Source organism: Galeopterus variegatus, unplaced genomic scaffold, assembly GCF_000696425.1.
Source record: "Galeopterus variegatus unplaced genomic scaffold, G_variegatus-3.0.2 Scaffold4135, whole genome shotgun sequence".
NCBI classification, from domain to species: Eukaryota; Metazoa; Chordata; class Mammalia; order Dermoptera; family Cynocephalidae; genus Galeopterus; species Galeopterus variegatus.
Genome location: NW_007730246.1, coordinates 174,655 through 180,535, shown reverse-complemented (window position 1 = coordinate 180,535; position 5,881 = coordinate 174,655).

Here is a 5,881-nt window from a genome sequence, read left to right as displayed (position 1 = left end):
TTCTTAAATAGAAACACAAATGAGGGAAACTGCTGTTAAATAAAACTAAATTTGGCTCTTAAAAAAAAAAAAGAAGGAAGTCCCTATGATGTTGGGTTAGGCAATGGTTTCTTAAATAGAAACCAAAAACATGATCTATAAATGAACAAGTTAATAAATTTCAGTATAATTTAAAACAACTTCTCTTCAAGACACTGTTCAGATAATGAAAAAACATACCACAAACTAGAGGAAAAAGTATTTGCAAAACATCTGATAAAAGATTTGCATCCCAAATACATAAGAACTCTCAAAACTCAATTACAAGAAAACAACACAACAACAACATCAAAAATTGGCAAAAGACATGAACAGACAAATGCCAAAAGGGATATACAGATAGCAAATAAGCTTATGGGAAGATGTTGAACATGATTAGCCACAGGTAAGTGCAGATTAAAACCACTGAGAAGGGCTGAAATTGACCAAGTGTTGAAAAGGATGTGGATGAACTGGAATTCTCATACGCTGTTATGGCAACGTAGATTGTACAATTACTTTAGTAAATAGTTTGGCAGTTTCTTTATAAGTTAAAACCATACATGTACCATACAACCCAGTCATTCCACTCCTAAGTTTTTGCTAAAAAGAAAATAAAGTGTATTCGTACAAAGATTGGTACACAAATATTTACAGCAGATTTATTTTTAATAGCCCAAAACTGGTGATAACCCAATGTCCATCAACAGTGAATGTAATGTGGTACATCCCTATAATGATATACTATTCAGCAATAAAAAGGAATGAACTATTTATTTATGCAATAACACTGATAAACCACAAAATAACATTTAAAATTTTAAAGAGCCAGACAAAAGAGAGAATATGCTGTATGATTCCATTTGCATAAAACTCCAAAAAAATCAAACTAATATATACTAACAGAAACTAGATAAATGATTGTCTGGGAAGGGGGGTGGAGAGGGAGGATGTACAAATGGGCATGAGGAAACTTTTGGGGGTGATAGATATGTTCACTATCTTGGTTGTGGTAATGGTTTCATAGATGTATACAAAATTGTATACTCTAAATACATATAGTTTACTTTATGTCAACTATAATTCAATAAAGCTGTGTTAAAAAAACAAGCAAATACCAAGCTAACTATAAAAAAGTCAGACAGCTAGATACGAAGTTGACCCAACTTCATAGATATAAAAATTTCTTGCAGGGTTGAAAAATGCTATTTATTATAGTTGATTTCAACATATTAAGGACAGATTTTTCTCCAATTCTCATAGACAGAGCAATGCCCTTGCTATGCCATAACCTCTCTCTCCACAGCACATCTCCAATTTCATAACCCACTTGTGGAAGTTCTGCAAGACACTGAACTAGAGGAAGAGAGGAAGGGAAAGAAGAAGGGGGGAGGGAAGAACCCATGCAAGAACAAGAAATTTTAAAAAATGCTTTCATAGGGAAATAAAACATTTATCTTATACAGTTAACAGGATCCTCAACAGTCAAAAAAATAAATGTATTCCTGTTATGCAGAGGAGGTTGTGTGTACTTTTACCATTACTACTGAACATTTTCCAGGATATTCTAGTTTATATAATATAAAAATATAGAAATAAGACATAAAATTATCACCACTTAAAATATTTACCAATATTTATCCAGAAAATCCTGGAGAATTAAATATTTTTTAAAAGATAAGGCACAAATTACCAATGTCAGCAATAAAAAAGTAGACTAAGAATCCCACAGAAGCTGAGAGACAAAGAGGCTATTATCAACAATTTTATGCCAATTAATTTGAAATTTTAGATGAAATGGACAGATTTTTAGCAAAATATAACTTACTAAAACTGACAGAAAAAGTGAAAATCAAATCGGAGACCTGAATTGTTCTAGAACTACATAGACCCCAAAAGGCCAAGAACTATAAAGTTCTAGAACTGTATCATCAATCTTACAAACTCTTTCAGCAAATAGAAGAAACCAGAACTCTCCAACTTGTTTTATAAGGCCAACCAAAGTAAGCAAACTAATCTCACTGGTAAGCATAATTCACTGGTTCAAGGCTAGATGAAATGATTTACCTTTTCACTAATAAATATTTATTCATCACCTCCTAAAGGACAATTTTGGATTTAAGGATACATAGTTGTAGTCTCTGTCTTCAAAGACTTAATCTAATAAGATAAATGGCAGGAAAGGATGCTCAAGTATCTGAAGAAGCAAGGTCTACAAATCCTGCCTATAGCAGGCCTAAGAACAACAGCAGCAACAGGTCTTTGTCATGACAGATGCTAGGCTTGATGATGGTGAATTAATATTTGTATAATTCTAAATATGAAATATAAATGTTTTTGCCTTAAATGCATAATATATTTGCTCTTATAAACTTCACTATGTCAACTGTTCATAAATGCTTTTGCCTTCTTCCCTTATCTGCTATAATGTACTTACAGGGCTTGGCTGTGCCAGTGTCCCAGTACTATTTTATTATTACTGAAATAATCATACTGGTTCCTAACAGTATTAAAAAGAATTGAAAGCTGATTGTTACAATTTTTTCTCTAATATGTCCCTAAATCACTTAACTTTTTTAACAAACAAAACATTCCTAGTCATTTTAGCCTTTTTTAAAACAGAAGCTGATCCTTAGTATTTATTTCCACCCTGCCTATATAATATTCTTGTTCTCAAAAATCAATATTAACCTTCACAGGGATCACTTGGAAACAATCTAAGAAAAATCAATTCAAGAGACATCAAGTGTCACCAGAACCAGAACTGTATCACCGATCTTACACAAACTCTTCCAGAGAGTAAATAAAACTGGAACTTTCCAACTTGTTTTTTAAGGCCAACCAAAGCAGACAAACTAATCTCACTGATAAGCATAATTACTGGTTTAAGTTTAATTCATAAAAGTAAATTCACAGAATTCATCCTGTAAGGCCCCACATCAATGCACTTAACTGGTATCCAAGTATTGACTTCAGGAAGTCCATGAACATTGATATGAAATACAATGCTAAACTTAGTGTTTTCTTTACAACAAATCCTTAATTCTCATCAGATGCTCAAGGGTAAATGAGTCCAAAACAACTTTTCCTTTACCTGGGTGTGAAGTCTAAGTATAATGGAAAATCTACATTCAATGATAATACAAATAACTCTAATAAAACAACTCAAAGGGTGTGTGCATGCACAATTAGGGAGGGATAGAGCAAAGAGAGGACAATAAAACAAGAACTTATTTGATACACACACAACTCTTTTCTAGAAGGAAATGAGCTCTCGGAGTAAATACTTGATTCCCTTCTATTTTTCAGATCATGACATCTTTCTGCCAAACAAGGTAGAAAAAAGTTGTCAACCGAATCCCTGTACATGGGCAGTCTTCCCTGTGATTATAAACAGCTTCTAAGAACTGAAATCATGAGTGATTCCAATACATTAAAATGAAATCAAGTCATGGGAGCTGTAGGATACAGAAGTTGGAAGTGAAACTAGGCAGAAACTGCAAGCATAATTTGGGGGTACTGGCATATGACATGAACATATGATTGAAGGCATTCACTGCTTTCCCAGCTTCCACACACTCAGAAATGCACTATGCTAGTTATCTCACCAACTACAGCAAATGCCAAGAAAGCTCATTCTCAGTATTCCTCACAGTTTATCAATACAGACTGCATGCACTCTGAGATAAGGAAGGGCTGGGCAGGAATCTATCTGTGGCCAAAATTAACAGATTAACATCAGGACCCAAATGAGAAGCAATCAGGGAATAAACTGAGTATAGGTTTCTTTGAATAAAGATCTCTCAAAAGTTCCGGCTCTAAGCACATAAAATTAGCAACTTTAATTTTTAGGTTGGGGTCCAGTTCCTGTTTATATTAGGAAATGTGAGAGAATACTTTTATCACAGTCAGGGTACCACCTATAGATTGTGACCAACCGTACATGCAAAAAACATTGAAAAATAATAAAAGCAGCTAATATGTATTAAGGCCTTACTAGATGTTAGGTGGCAGCAACCCTCACAACCCTATGAGGTAAATACTATAATTAATTAGGGAGAGGTTATATAACTTACCCGAAGTTACACAGTTAATAAAGGTGGAAACTGGGATTCCAAGCATGCTCTCTTAATCACTATGCTAATGCTTTGACCTGTCGGTTTATTTTTTATTCTGTAAGTCATAGGGAACCAATGAAAAAAATTAAGGACAGCAGTAACGATCATATTTACATGTCAGGAGGCCAGACTGATAGTAAGGTGAGCAAGGGTCTCAAAAGAGATGGTTAAAGTCTAGGTCAAAAATGCTGAGGAAATGAACCATAGGAATGCAGGGAAGAGGATAAAAACCTAAAATCTGTACGTGGTAAACTTAGTTGGACTTTCCCGTTGTAGATATGGGAAGGGATGAATAAAGTTACCTCTCAGGTTACTAGCTTGGCTACTGGTTAATAATTACTGTCCATCAATTCATGGAAGACAGAAGGAGGAACTGGTAGTTTGGTTTTGTTTAGGGGTCAGAAAGATGACTAATCCACTTTATAAAAATCAAAATGAGAGAAACCAATGCTACAGAATTTCCCTCCCCCTGACAAGATAAGCTTCCCAGGGCCGGCCGGTGGCGCACTGGAGGGTGCGCCGCTTGGGAGTGCTGCGGCGCGAGGGTTCAGATCCCATGTGGAGATCGGTTCCCGCTCACTGGCTGAGCGCAGTGCGGGTGCGACACCGAGGGTTGCGATCCCGTTACCAGTCAGTAAAAAAGACAAAAAGAAAGAAAAAAAAAAAAGATAAGCTTCCCTTTTATTACAGAGATCTCATCTTTGAAATAAGGGGCCCCCAATGCTTCTTCAAAAATAAGGAGTCATTTGGGCTGGGAGGGGCCTACGACACTACTAAATCCTCACTTTACAGATTAGGCACTGAGTGGCAAGGTTGTGTCAATACCCTGCCCAGAGTGTGCACTGTTCTGGGGTAATCAAGACTAGAAACCAGCTCTGCTGGCTCCATTCTACTCCTGTTCCTCTGCTTTACCTGCCTCCCAACTCTTCTAATGGGGATTCACATCACCAAACATTGACATATAATCACTTTCACTAAAAAGCAAAATTAGATATGTAAGCTAATAATGAAAAGCGGACTGCATATATTTAATTTTCATAAAATCCCTATTTTCTTTGGAAAAGCTGTTTCCATGGTGTCATAGTTTCCATTCATTGTAACATTTCTATATTTCAGGTCTCAAATAGACAAAAAAAGTTGTTTTTAAAGTTAGGTCTTGAAATGTCAGACCCTCTATATTTAGTATTCCTCTATAAGAACCCAGTGGGCCACTGACAAGGCCTGTTCTGCCTAATTCAGGCCAATTAAATCGGGGCGTCCTCGTACTGCTTTCAGAAGTCGTCTCAACCTCAAGCAGGATGGGAGAAAGAGACCGGCCTGGACTTGCTCCTCCGCTGGTCCTGGGATGGGCCGCTCTCCTGCAACTGCTCCGCATCGGCTCGACCGCTCCTCCGACGCCCGAGAACGCGGAAGGAGCAGTGAGGCGCTTCCCGGCTTCCACCACCAGCTCCACGGTCCACTCCCTGCGACCCAATGTCTGATTCCGCAGGCTCCCAGCACGTTATCTAAGCAGGCTGGGGAAGAGACTGCGCTGCGGAAACGGTATCAACTATCACTGGCACGGAAAACTCAGAGATGACCAAATTACGTACTTAATATTCTCTGTCCCTTATCTGGCGCCTTTTGAAACAAAAACCAAGTGACCTAAAGTTCCGTCTAGCGATGAGGGAGGAGTCACTAAGAAAGCCTGTTCCAGTGACGAGTTCTGGTCACCCGGACGAGCACGGGCTTTCCGAGAGCCGGGG